This window comes from Sceloporus undulatus, chromosome 1 (genome assembly GCF_019175285.1).
Source record: "Sceloporus undulatus isolate JIND9_A2432 ecotype Alabama chromosome 1, SceUnd_v1.1, whole genome shotgun sequence".
NCBI lineage: Eukaryota > Metazoa > Chordata > Lepidosauria > Squamata > Phrynosomatidae > Sceloporus > Sceloporus undulatus.
In genome coordinates, this window is record NC_056522.1 from 288,547,183 (window position 1) to 288,559,548 (window position 12,366).

At 38.3% G+C, this 12,366-nt stretch overlaps 1 long non-coding RNA gene across 1 annotated transcript in view; it reads right to left on the reverse strand.

Annotated features, from left to right (window-relative positions):
• The window catches only part of LOC121919614, a 21,188-nt gene continuing 8,822 nt past the window's right edge, over window positions 1-12,366 (reverse strand). Inside the window, exon 2 of the long non-coding RNA XR_006101533.1 lies at window positions 1-123. This is a non-coding gene — a long non-coding RNA (uncharacterized LOC121919614). The remainder of the gene's footprint in view (window positions 124-12,366) is intronic.

Below are 12,366 nucleotides of genomic sequence, written 5' to 3' on the forward strand. Positions count from 1 at the left end.
TACTTTGTTGCATATATTTTATTATAATACAATAGGATAGACTGTGGCATTGATAGCAGATTTGTCAGTGATAAAACAACCATCTGGTGTAACTTTCTTCCTCAGTTTGGCAGGACCATCCATCTGTGGATATTATTATTATTATTATTATTATTATTATTATTATTATTACTACTACTACACTTTATTTATATAGCGCTGTAAATTTACACAGCGCTGTACATACAATCAATAAAATAGGTAAAAATAGATAAAAATAAGCCTGCCTATAGAGTACATTCTACAAAATAATAAAATAATACATATTAATACAAAGGAGGCAATGCATTAAAAACATCACATAAATAACATGCAATGCCTGGGAATGCTTCCCTGAACAGTATACTGTAGTCTTTAGCTCAACTTTGAAGCTGGTTAAAGATTATACTGTTCAGGGAAGTGTTCCCAGGCATTGCATGTTAATTATTTGATGTTCTTATTTTGTTGCCTCCTTTGTATTAATATGTATTATTTTATTATTTTGTACAGTTTTGACTATCATGTTTCCAGAGCAAAGAATTATGGTCCAGTTACATTTTTAGCTAACTGTTCCACTTTGACTGTCATGCTTCCATTTTATGGAATCCTGGGGTTTATAATTTGGTGAGGTACTGGAGGAGCTTTCTGGCTGAGAATTTGAAATACTTCTCTCTAGGAGTGAGTATGGTGTAGTGGTTTGAACACTGAACTACGATTCTGGAGGACAGGCTTTAAATGCCCACTCAGCCATGGAAACCCACTGGATAATCTTCAGGAAGTCATGCTCTCTCAGCCTTAGAAGGCTGCAAAAGCGAACCACCTCTGAACAAACCTTGCCAAGAAAACCCCATGATAGGTTCACCTGAGGGTTGACATGTGTCAGAAATGACTTGAAGGCACATAACAACAAAAGTGCAAATCCCAGCACTCCATAAAATGGAACTATGGAAGCTGAGGTGGAATCATAGTGCTATTATTATATAGTATGAAAGGGCCCCTGGAAAAGTAAAATCTCACAGAGTGATCACAACCATACATTGCAAAATATGACTGCAGCCTTCCCCCCCCCTTTTTTTTTTTTTTTGTTTTTACTGGCCAGACTTCTTTGTTATCATCATATTTGGTCAGTATCTGGTTACAAATAACATTCCCTTTTGCAATAAAGAATATGCTTGGGCATGTCTACATGGGCCAATTAAAATTGTTTCCCTTTGTCCTCACTGCGATCTGGCTACACAATGGAGATTATTGCATGGCCGTTTTAAGCCCTGTCTGTGCATGGGATGGGATCGGGGTGGAACGGGGGAAAACAGGTGTTAACGCAGAGCAAATTGCTGCTCTGCTGCCCACCTGACTATCACCTGTCCCCTGGGTGCACTCTGCCAGCCAATTTGGATACGGAAGACTTCTGTACCAAAACCAGCCGGCAGAGCATACCTGGAGGTTGGGTGATGATGGGAGGAGCAGCGCAGCAGCAATTTTCTGTGCGATAACATCCATACTTCCCCATTCCACCCTGATCCCATCCCGTGCATGACCAGGGCAAAAATGGCCATGCAATAATTTATGATGATGATGATTTATTTCTATTTTGCCTTTTCCCCACGGAATCAAAGTGGATTACAACAAGAATATTAGATACAAAAAATAACCATACAGTAAACATAAACCAGAATACAAAACATAAACCTAATGTCTAAAGCAAGGAAAATAGATATAAATATATCTATAGAAAAATACAAAGAACAAAATCCACAGTATCAACATAATAAATTAAAATATACTATAACATAGTTAAACTAACAAATATCAACTTTCCCCTAGCAGCAAAAAAATACTGTTCAGTACAAATACTAGGACAGTAATAATGCAATAATGCCAGGAGACCATAGTCCCTTAAAATGTTAAATTGGAGCTGCAGAGCTCCGAAATTACACAACAAAAGTTGAAAAAAAAATAGAGAAAGGCATGCTGGGGAGGGAGGGAGAGTGGAGTTAAGGGAAAGCATAGGAAGGGAGCACAATGGGGTAGCACCCGACAGATACACAAAAGACAAAATGCGATGATAGCTGCAATCAGTGGCAGGTTGCAGATTTTTTTTTTAAGTGTGACTGCCGCATGAAAGGGGATGGTGTGATAAAGCCCTCTAACAGTCTTTGTTATTTCTATAGTTATAGCACACATATGGTGTCTGTGATATCACAGACAGCTATGAAAAGTAAAACTGCATTGGGGTATAGCATTTATATGATGCATGCCCCCAAAGCAGACAATAGATGTGCTGTGCCTGCACCAACCTGGAAAAGCTGGCACAACTTTAATGTGAAACTATCATGTTTTTTTTCTTGTCAAGGTTTGTTCAAAGAGACACAGAGAGAGTGACTTGCCCATAGTCACCCAGTGGGTTTCTGTGGTTGAGTGGACATTTGAATCCTGGTCTCAAAAGTCATAGTCAAATATTCAAACTATTACACCACTCTGGCTCTCAGTTTACATTGGAGACAAGGTTAAACCATGTTTGGAAATGTCTTTCTATGAGAGGTGAGCACTCAATGAATAATTGAGGTTACTGTGCCCAGTTCATTACTTCTGCTTTTGGAGAGCACACAAGCGTAACAATGCCTGTGTCCAGAAATGGAATGCTATGCCATCTTTTGCAAGTCATTCATTCTTCATGTGATGGAAAGTCACTGTTGAAGTAGCATGCCTATCTTATCTTTTGTATTCTTTCTCCTCGTGCATTTGTTATGTCAACTAGCACCTCACTGTGACTCTGGCTCATGAATTGCCTTTAATTTATTTGAAAAGATTAGCAGCAAAGAAAAATATTGCAGTTTGTATAATGTTCAATGTAATTAGTTTTGCTTCTAAACTACAGCATTCAGTGCAAATACAATGCTCCTATAACATCAGTTTTGAAGTAAGGGGGGAAAGCATGTACAGTACTAGTTTTGATTCAGTAACTTTCAGATGGTGTAAAATTAATTCAATATTTTATTCTGATTCGCTGGCTGGATAAATATATCCTTGTCTTTATTTCACATCTACAATTAATTCTGGTCTTAATCTTCATTGTAAAAGAATAATTTCAGTCCATAATTATAGTACTTTTAATTTTACAAATGTTAATACTTTTAATAATTTAATTATTACTAGGTCATACCATGTAATTGCTTACAAACGGATCTTGCAGCACCTTTGAGAGCAAGACGTTTGTAGCATAAGCTTTCATAGATTCATTCTACTTCATACATGATTTGCTGTTGTAGATTCAGAATGAAACTGGTTGTTCATAGAGGTCTGCAGCTGCAATAGCAGCTTTGCCTCTCCTGTAACCTTAATGTCTCCCTGATTTGTATGCCTTCAAATAATCTCCGACCCACTTGGTGACCTTGGGAAAGTCACACTAAGTGACCTTGGGAAGTCAAACATTAAGAGAAAGGCAATGGCAAAGCTCCTTTGGATAAATCTTGTCAAGAAAATCCCATGGTCCATTCAACTAAGCTTGACCATAAAGCAAATCTATCATAAAAATTCATTCATTCAAAGGAGCTTTGCCATTGCTTTTCTCTTAATGCTGAGACAGTGTGACTTACTCAAGGTCACCAAATAGGTTTTATTGCTGAGCAGAGATTCAAACACTGGTCTCAAGGAGTTCTTATCTAACACTGAAACCGTTACACCATGCTGGTTCTCCTTAGTGTCGGTACTAGAAAATATGTGATGTAATGTCACCACGGTGCAAGTTTAGCCAGACCTCCAAGTGATGGTCTGGGGAAAAGAGTAGGCTAGAGAAAACATAAAACTTTGTAGAATTAATCATGAGCTGGGGTTTGTTGGGGTATGGAAATTTCCATGTGGCTTCCATAATGTCTATTTCTGGCACTAGAAGTCAAACTAAAAAGGTCTATTGTGTGCTTAGGAGAAAATTGATTTCTGATTAAGGGGAATGGGCCCAGTCTTCAAATTAGCAACATTTAAAACTAACTTATTCCTTAGGATGACTCATAATTCTGTGTGGGCCATTTTAATTGGTCATTATACAGTATGCTGGAAAAGCAGATGCCTAGCTGCTGTTTCAGTCCTTGCTGTTCTCTTATATTTATGTGCTTTCACTAGTGCTTTTTATGCTCTAAATGGAAAGAGAACTTTGTATCTCTGTTACTTTTGAAATAAAAAAATTAAAAATGCCCTTACCTAGAGTTCTCTGTACCTACTTCTATATGTGGAAAGTTCTTCAAATTAATGGAAAACTGTGTGTTACACCCTTTCTCCCCCAGATGCTTGTAACTCCATGTAAATCTTGCTATAAAAGCAACTTCAGGAGAGGGTATTTTTCCACCAAGACTCTCTGGCAAACTGCTTGCTTAACACTTTCCCTGCCTGCTGCTTTTCTGATGCACTCTCCAAAGCCAAACTGTTGCTGCTTCTATGAGTATGACCATGCAAATGGAACTTCCATATGGAGAAAAGCAACTTGGGAAGGAGGAATGGTGGCAGAAAGAGCCCTTTTGGATGATAATTCCTCCTCCTCCTCCTCCTCCTCCTCCTCCTCCTTCTCTTTCTATTTCTTATTTAGTATTCACTTTTCTATCCTACCTCTTTTTTTTAAAAGGTAGCTAACAAAAGAAGGAGATTATTGCACTGCCCCTGTCCATCCTTCTATCCTGATCTCAGCATAGATTGAAAACTGTTAAGCATGGATTTTAGCACGCGCCTCCATGCCCAAGTCAGAGGCATCCCATACCCAGTCACTTTTTGAAAGAATGGGACCTTCCTGTTCTTTGCAAAGTACGAGAGAAGTTCGCATCAGGTACAGGATACTATGATCAGGTATGGGATGCCTCCAGCCTGGGCACAGAGACATGCAATAAAATCTGTGCTTAAAAGTTTTCATCTCACACTGTGGTTGGGATGTAAGGATGGAAAAGGGCAATGCGATAATCTCTGAAGATGATCCAGATTTAACTGGAAAGCCAGCTTTGGGGACTGCAGCAGGGATGGGGGAGTGGAAGTGTGGTGCCATTGTTCGATGTTGTCAGTGTCTCCATAGGGATTTGTGCAGTTTCTATGGGCTCCATAGCATGGATGGGACAAGCAGCTAATCAGGGATGGCCTGGTTGGGTGGAGGTGGGACTTAACCAAGCTAAAATGAAGTCTTCACTCTATCATACTGAGGAAATATAAAAGCAACTTCTCAGTAAGCCCAGCTTTAGTTAGTCTTGGACTTTTAGAACATTTAAAATAATAGCTCAAAAGCTATAACTACGAGTGTATGGAAAACTAAAATTAGGAAGGAAAAAAATAGTAGGGGAAACAACAGTACTCCAGTTCAGGAGGATCCAACAGCCCATGATATCTGGGCTTGAAAGCCCCTCATGGAGAAGTTGCCACCTCCCCATGGGATAGTTGCCCATAAATCTTTACAGCTCCTGACAGACAGAAAAGATTTCATTCTTCATACCACCAACCAAAGATGACATTAGGAAAAACAGATCTTGAAACCAATCCAGGTGCTCCACATTTTCTATATTTTTAAAACTAGTTAATTCCCTAAAGACACCAGATCATGATCTTTGAAACTAATCAAGGTCAGCCCTGGTTAGTAGTTGGGTGGAGGAATGCCAACAGGTGTTGTAGGCTATATTTTAGAGAAAGGAACTGGCAAAACTACCTCTGAGTATTTCTTGCCTAAGAAAACGCTATGAAACTCATGGGGGGAGAGCGCTTATGTTGATAGGCAACTTGAAGGCACACATACACATAAGGCATCAAACTTATACAAACTGAGTAAATAATTTGTATTGGAGGATTAATGTTAGTGCACATGATACATTAAGAGTATTTAGGGCAATCCCATCCGTTTTGCCACCTGAAAGTGTGTAGTGTGAAATTCTGTAGTGTGAAAAGGGGCACCCAAATTAATTAGTGGACTAAAAGATGTTCCTCAGTAGAGCTTGTAGTCATCTCTCACAGAAATCAAGCATGGCTACAAAACACGCAAAGTATTCCAGACACATTGGGAGTTCAGTTGTGGTACATATCAAGGGTATAATAAGGTGTCTCACTAACTCTTAACTTATAGTCCTTTCTTCTATAGGCATCAGCTAGGTTGTGGACATAGGGTAGTATTAAGAGTTAGACTTTAATAAAATGCTATTTTTATTGCTTTTTTATTTGACATGATACAGGAATAACAAGTACTGAAGCTTTTTTATAAGTTTCAAAAATATATTTTAACCTAATTAGAATCTAGTGCATGCCAGTGCAATCAAGACAGATGAAAATGAAACACATATCGTATTTACCGGCGTATAAGACGACCCCCAACCTTTCCAGTTAAAATATAGAGTTTGGGATATACTTGCTGTATAAGACTACTCCTCTTCCAACGTACATCAAATAAAAATTAAAAAACATCAGATTTGATTTCAATATGGTAATTTTAATTCAAATGCTTATGACATGCAGATACTTATCAGGAAAACCTGTTGTATACAAAACCTGCTTGGATTGGTCAGCTCTCCCTGCCTGCCCAGCCCTCCTTGTCTCCAAGATTTTCTTCTACTGTACTTGTACAGCACCGCCTTTGCTGCTTTCATACGGTCACCACATATGGAGGGTATGCGGCCGCAGATGTTTTTGAGCTCCCCCCACCATATGCAGCGACCGCAGATTCTCCAGTCCAGCTTGGAAGTTTCAGCCCTATAAGATGACATCTGGCGTATAAGACGACCCCCGACTTTTGAGAAAATTTTCCTGGGTTAAAAAGTAGTCTTATACGCCAGAAAATACAATATATTATTCATTGCTTAAGAAAGTATTTTAAGTGTTACAATTAATGTTAAAATAAAAAAGTTGTCATTGTCTGTCTAGAACGATTAAACAAATCAAACTCTACATGTGCATTTACTTGTGTCCAGTGATATGGAGCAGAAAATTTTCCATTATCAAGTGGCAGTCCTGGAAATTTTGTGTTAAAAAACTATCCTAGTAATGTAGTGAATAGATACTATACCAAACTGGGAAAATTCATATTTAAAATTTACTGTTTGGTTTCTTCTTCTTCTTCTTCTTTTGTTGAATATATTTATTACAAATTTCCAGGTACACTAAAAGCTGCAACTGCATTTGTTGTTGTTGTTAACTGCCCTTGAGTCGATCTCAATGCATGGTGACCCTGGTGATGAGACCCTCATCAGACCCTCTGTCTTCCACTGCTCTGCTCAACTCTTGAAAACTCATACTCGTGATCTCTTTATCAGAATCCATCCATCTTGCATGTGATCTTCCTCTTTTTCTATTTCCCTTCACCTTTCCTTACTGGGTTTTTCCCCAAAGGATTCATGACTTCTCATGATGTGTCCAAAGCACGACAACCTGAGTTTTGTCATCTTGGCTTCTAGAGACATTTCTGGCTTGATCTGGTCCAGAACCCATTAGTTTTTCTTTTTGGCTGTCCATGGAAACCTTAGCACTCTTCTCCAGCACCACATTTCAAATTAGTTGATTTTCCTCCTATCCTCCTTCTTAACTGTCCAGCTCTCACATCTACACACAATAATACGGAATACAATGGCTTGTATGATTCTAATTTTTGTGCTCAGTTAAGAGCCCTGGTGGTGCAGTGGTTAAATGCTTGTACTGCAGCCACTTACTCACAAACCATAAGGTTGCGAGTTCAATACCAGCAAAAAGGCTCAAGCTCGACTCAGGCTTGCATCCTTCTGATTTTCCTAAAATGAGCCTTACCTTCAAAGCATTTTGAAACCACTTTATTTGGCCTGTGTGTTTCATCCCTGTGGAAACAAGTGGACTTTCTTTCAAAGAAGAAGTACTGGGTCCAACCTCCCTCTTTATGCACATATATGTTTCTACTATATACATAGCTGTAGACCTATTGTGAAAAATATCAAAAACATGTTTTAGATAAATCTGGTGAATTTATCAGTGTATTGGGATGACATAATCTACAATGTATTATCTTCCAGACTGTTTTAGTTCTTGTATTCTGTGCAAAAAATTACCCACAGCAAAGATTCTGCATGAACTTTTGAGAAAGTTTGTGACTTCCCTTCTCACTTGTCCTTTTACCAGTGCTGGAGCAATAACAACTAAGGGGCAAGATTAATGGAGATTTCCTATTGTCATGAGTTAAGACAGACCAGTCATAACTTGTACAGTCAACCAACAATGCACAGCACTCTTTGGAGAGATCTGATCCTTTGCTGTGAAAATTTGTCCTGGATTTTAAAAAAAATTCCTGCTTTACACCAACTGCTGGACTCACAAACATTTTAACCTAGTTTGGTGGTATTTTCTGGTGGGTTTGTGTGTGTGTGTGTGTGATTTTGCTTTTATATTTTGTGCTCTTTTATGTTTTCCATGGCTTTATGTGGAGTTCTAACTGTGCACCTAATAAAGCTGTCTATTAAAAAGAATTCTATGAATTACTTACACATTACAAAAAAGCAATATAGAAATAGAAATAAATAAGAAGACAAATTAAGAAGACCCACAATGACCTCTTTTTATTAGCAGTGTAATCCTGTAGCCTTCCTTGTATGACTTTGTTTACTGACTCCAAATGAAGTTAGAAAGCAGCAAAGGTTGAAGGCAAAGATCTGTTCTTTATGTGTTGGATACTGGAGATGTGAGAAAGTCATGCAAGCCAATTGTGAATGTTCATTCTCTGAAATGTTCCCACATTATGTTCCACTGAAAATGAAAAAAGAGCCCATATTTTTAATCTTGCTATTTTTCTTTCTTATAAGATTACACTTGGGTAATTTTATTGTTTGAGTCATTTAAGCTGAAACCAGTTAAACAAGTTCATATTACACTGACTGCTCCCTTTACCCCTCAAAAGAAAGATATTTTTTTAAAAAAAGTAAGGATGAATTTTATCAAGTAAATTGTGTCATTTGATGACTGTGAGATTTTTGCATTGTGGTTCCTAAACCAAAAACTCCCCATCATCCTGAGATGTAATATCTGACTCAATGCTTGCTCAGTTCACACAGATGTTGGTATTTTTCTTGAAAAACATTTCAGTGTCACATTACTCCCAGCTTGGAGATGTTTTTCCCTCCTTGAAGTAATGCTCTTTACAGCTTGTGAGCTCAAAACTTTCCATAACTCCAAACTTGTCTGGGGAATCAGGATTTCTTGAAGAAAGAAAATGAAAACTTTTCTGGCATTATGCAATTTGTATTACATGTACATTGCTAACATTATGGACGTTACATCCAGTGGTACATCCTTTGTATACAGAATGTTCAATCCCAGATTGAAGAACTGGGAAAGACTCCTGACTGAAATCTTGGGCTGCCATTGGGCTGCCACTGTCCACCAATGCAGAGCAAATAGTACAGAACTGGAGGCCCATCCACACTATGCAGTTTTAGCACTGCAAATCCACTTTAGCTGCCATGGTTCCATCATATAGAATCTTGGGAGTTGCAGTTTATGGAGGGGCATTTAGATTGCTCGGCCAGAGTGCCCTAGTGCCTCCTTAAACTATAGAGTCTGGGATTCCATAGGGTCCAACTATGCCAGTTAAAGTGAAATAATAGTGTTATAATTGTGTAGTGTGAATTGTTCCTGGATGGTCTGAACTTGTTATGAGACAGCTTCCTACATTACAATATGCTATGCAGTGTAAATTTGACATCCATTAGATTCTGAAAAAAACAGATATGTAAACTGTTGTTCCTGCTGTCATTGTTATTTCCCATTTATGCATTTTAACTAGTACTTATTATGCACTAAATGGAGAAGTAAAATTGCATGGTTCTTGTGGGGGAGGAGCCCCACCCAAATATCTTTGTTCTTTTCCTAGTTGAATTTGGGGCTCTTTCCATTAACCTTTGTGCCATCTGATGAGTAGAAATGAATGAAAAGCCACAATTTGTACAATCTGGTGGATTAGACTGAGGTTTTAGCCTCAGACGGGCTGTGTTGTGAAAAAATGTGTTTATTTCACACCCTTGACTCTTGACTCTTAGCAGTTTTCCCACAGCTCCACATAATTGCGTAGCCTCGTAAGAGAAGTCTGGCAAATGTTCCTTGGGTGATAGGAAAGCTATATATGCCAGTTCTCTCTGCAGCTAATAACAGTGCAGAAGCTTCATATTGAATCTGGCAGCCCTACTTTAGATGGATGGTTTATTTTTAGATGTATTTTATGATGTTATGGGCCCTGAATGAACAATCATAATCTTAGGAATTCAAGGCTGCAAGCCTGTACATGGGTATAGGTCCCAGGGAATGTAATGGGAGTCAACATATGTAGGACTGAGCCATAAAATATGTCTTGGCCCCATTTGGCACAGTTGTGGCTTTATCAGATCCCACAGTATGAGAAAACCAAGAACCAAGCCAACGTCTCAAAAGGAAAAATAGGCAGTTTGATAATCTTTTTCTAAGTACACTTACACTGAATTGTGTCCTGTTCAGAGCTTGGAAAGATATTTTTGAAAAGTAATTTGTTTTGCTACTTAATACATTAAAAAAAAACTCATTGACACTACTCATTGCAGTGATAAAAATAAGTAACTTGTGAGGTTACTTGTTAGACTATTCTCATTACTTTCTGTTACTTAAAGCCCCTTAGGAATGGTAAGAGAAGGGCAGTTGTTGTTATTTGACATGAAGTTGAACTTGACTTATGGCAACCCTATGAATGAGAGATCTCCAAGAGCCCTACCCTCAGCTGCCTTGCTTAGGTCTTGCAAACTCAGGACTGTGGTTCCCTTGATTGAATCCATTCACCCACTTTGCTGAGCATTACCATCTTTTCCAGTGAGTTGCATTATCTCATGATATATCCAAAGTAAAACAACCTCATTTGGGTCTTCAGAGAAGGGTATACAATTTGAAAAATTCCTGTGAAAATGTTTATTAAAAAGTAAGATTAGAAACTAGTCAGAAATTTTTGCTCATTACACCAAAGAAGTAGCTTGAGTTCTCTTGGAATGTAATTACTTCCTTTTTAAAAGTGGTTTCATTATCTCCTTATCTGTGAAATAACCAGTGAGGAATAAACTGTGTTCTTTGTTGTTCATTACTTTCAAGATCTGGTGCTGCTGCTGTTTAAAATAAAGGGCAGTGTATCTGGAAGAGGAGATAGGAGGCTTCTTTTCTACAACCAGAGGTTACAATAGACACTAGCACTCTATAAATTGCTGGGGAAAGCCAGTTTTTAGACTTCAGCTCCCAGAATCCTCTAGCCAGCAAGGTCATTGGCTATGTTGGCTGCAGATTCTTAGAGCTGTAGTAAAGGAAAATAACTATCCTAAACTTTGGCTATATATTATATAGATATAGATACACTTGTCAGAAAGACCTTCTCCTCTTCCTGTGAATTGGCCCTGATCCAAGACAGCTCCACTGCTAAAACTATTCCTTTTCCTGCCCGTGGTTGATTTTGTAATAGGAAAATTCACCAGGGGTTCCAGTTTTGGAAGTAATCCTGGAGATTTGAATCTGAATGCACACATGCATTGTATTCTGTGGCCATTCTTCTGTGGCCATGGCCATATCCCAACAGGATAAAAGCAATTTGGAAGTAGTTTTAAATTATAGGAACAAGCTATCTGGAAAACAAGTAATATTTGCCGTAGCACTGTAATTTTAAGTGTTGCTGCATTTATTTATTTGATTTGATTTAATTTAATTTATTTTATTTAATTTAAGAAGCCAAGCCCTTCCTCCAGTCCATCTGCCTTGGTCCAGGCCTCGGAGGTGGAGAAGAACTGCTGGACCTGATCCCATTCTCCACCACCACTCCCCTCTCCTTTTGTGTCGTGTCTTCTTAGATTGTAAGCCTGAGGGCAGGGAACCGTCTAACTAAAAGATTGTATGTACAGCGCTGTGTAAATTTACAGCGCTTTATAAATAAAAGTTAATAATAATAATAATAATAATAATAATAATAATAATAATATGCTGCCTTATGAATAACATTAGTGCAAAAAGAATTGCTAATGATTCTGTATAGTTTGAAATGGGAGGAGGTCAATGCTGTGTGTGTAATCATGAGTTACCTCACCAAATGTCACCAATCCTAGGGATGCTTACTGGTGTTTGAATCTTCTCTTAGCTACACTTGATCTTAGCCAAAAGGCCGAGAAGCCATGGAAGCCCAATGGGTGAACATGGACAAGTCCCACTCTCTCAGCCTCAGAAGGCAAAAGCAAACCTGACTTCAAACCAATCTTGCAAAGAAAACTGTGTGATAGCTTCACTTTAGGATTGCCATAAGCTGGGAACAACTTGAAGGCACATAGCAACAACTTCACTAAATGGCTGAAGAAAGTTATTTATTTATTTATTTTTCATGTATAT